Source organism: Rhinolophus hipposideros (genome assembly GCF_964194185.1).
Source record: "Rhinolophus hipposideros genome assembly, chromosome: 7".
Taxonomy (NCBI): domain Eukaryota; kingdom Metazoa; phylum Chordata; class Mammalia; order Chiroptera; family Rhinolophidae; genus Rhinolophus; species Rhinolophus hipposideros.
The window spans coordinates 17293159-17295353 of record NC_138053.1 but is presented as its reverse complement, the minus strand read 5'-3'; the positions used below and the strand labels follow the sequence as shown (position 1 = coordinate 17295353).

Sequence of the window (2195 nt, the reverse complement as noted above, 5' to 3'; positions counted from 1 at the left end):
TTTGAACACAGAACAGGAATTGCCTCCCCTGTACTATGCTTTCTCTGAATTCCAAATTCCACAATTCTCACACTCTATCTTCAATTATAGTTTTAAAATCCAATGCCTTTTCCTTTCTAAACTCTAACGTCCTCTACTGCAGAAAGCATATCACAGTAACTTCGCAGAAAGTTGATAATCACAGGTATTTGTTGAATTAATCATAGGCTATATTAAATAAGCCTTCATAAAACACATACACATCACACACACACTGCTCTTCTCACTAATTGGACAACTAATTTAATCATAGAACCCTTCTAAAGCCTAAACACCAAACTTGTCATGTCTTTAGACAAAGCAATCTTCACAGTTTTAGAACTTACATATTTTTTTCTCATTTTAAATATTATTTTTAACTATTCAATTAATTTTCAACTACCAGTGTGTTTCAAGTTTAGAGTCTTCTTCATTTGTTTTTTATCAATATTTAGTAATTATGTGATCATATAATGATAGTAAATAAAAAGGTCTAACATACATTACAATAAATAATATAGAAACCAAAATACAGTAACTGAAAAGATTAGGTTTTTTTTGTTTGTTTTTTTGGTTTTTGTTTGGTGTATTTTATGCTGCTGTCCCTGTTAATGTGTTGTTTTGTTTTACAAACAGCAATGCCTATTAAAATGACAGGCTTTCTTTATTTTCAGATCAAAACATATGATGAAAATACATTCCCATATAAAGTATGAATGTTGTCAGGGGGATCAATATTCCTAATTTACAAATAAATTATAGGAATCAAGAGGAATGAGCCATTCACTTTAACTAATGAGATAAGGTACTCTATTTTCTAGATGTCTGCTCTTATAAGGGTTAAGGTAAAATGAATTGAACACTTTGATTATAAATAATAGGAAATACTCATAGCCGTCCCAATTCTAACAGTGTGTTGACAAGCTGAACTTCCATATCTATTGGCAAGTGTGGAATACTCCAATGAATCATTTGCCTAGTTCTTTCTGTGGGTTAAAAAAAAAATTCTTTATATGCAAAAAAAAGAGAAAGTCATTTCAATGCACTCCTTTAAATTCAATCTAGGCTTACAACTCAGTCAGCTTTTGAAAATGAATCTTGTCTAGTGTTTTTCTCCTGACTCCAGTCTTAAAACAAAGTAGAAAAATGCTGACATATTATTTTTATTTTTTATTATTTTTATTTTTATTTTTTTTAGATATTTGAAATACAACTTTATTCTGATTCTAAACGAAAAGGAATGGGAATGACAGTAACAAACAAGATCTCCCCACGGAATATTGTGATATGACTGTAGCAGTCTGATATTTGAAACTAAGTAAGGAACCCACTGCGTTCCGAAACAGCTAAATATGCAGGTCCAAAAAAGGAAGGTATTTTTAACTGCCACACTCACTCCGAAGCCCATCCATCGCCTTCAGCATCCCAAAGATTAAGCACATGTTCTGCTTAGCTATGAAATAAAGTGGCAAACACGCTGCACCACTGACATCACAGGATAGTTGCCTGTAAAACTAGACGTCTGACGCTGGGCCCCAGCTTCACTTTCACAGGTCGTCATCCTCATCCAGGAGGGCAGTTGTCTGAGAGACCTCTAGGTCATGCTTATACTGTGCTACCAAGGCGGGATCCATGACAGCATCTGGTGGGGCAAGGGCAGGCATGGCAGCGAACTTCAAGTTAGGGTTTCCGATGAGTTTTCAAGCAAGCCAGAGGAAGGGTTTTTCAAAGTTGTAGTTACTTTTGGCAGAGATGTCATAGTACTGAAGATTCTTCTTTCGGTGGAAGACAATTGATTTTGCCTTCACTTTCCTTTCCTTAATATCCATCCACTTTATTGCCACACAGCACAAAGGTGATATTTTCACATACTCCTACCAGATCTCTATGACAGTTAGGCACATTTTTGTAAGTTACTCTGGAAGTTACATCAAACATTATAACGGTACACTGGGCTTGGATGTAATAGCCATCTCTCAGTCCACCAAATTTCTCCTGACCAGCGGTATCCCACACGTTGAACTTAATAGGACCTCTGTTGGTATGGAACATGAGGGGATGGACCTCAACACCCAAGATAGCTACATACTTCTCAAATTCGCCAGTCAGGTGACATTTCACAAATGTAGTTTTCCCAGTTCCACCATCACCAACCAATACAACTTTGAACTGAACTT

At 35.7% G+C, this 2195-nt stretch overlaps 1 pseudogene across 1 annotated transcript; it reads right to left on the bottom strand.

The window, feature by feature from the left end:
- Positions 1-1565: 1565 nt before the first annotated feature.
- Positions 1566-1956, bottom strand: LOC308499487 (GTP-binding nuclear protein Ran-like; annotated as a pseudogene). Its single transcript has one exon. The product of its transcript is annotated as a GTP-binding nuclear protein Ran-like (transcript).
- Positions 1957-2195: the final 239 nt, after the last annotated feature.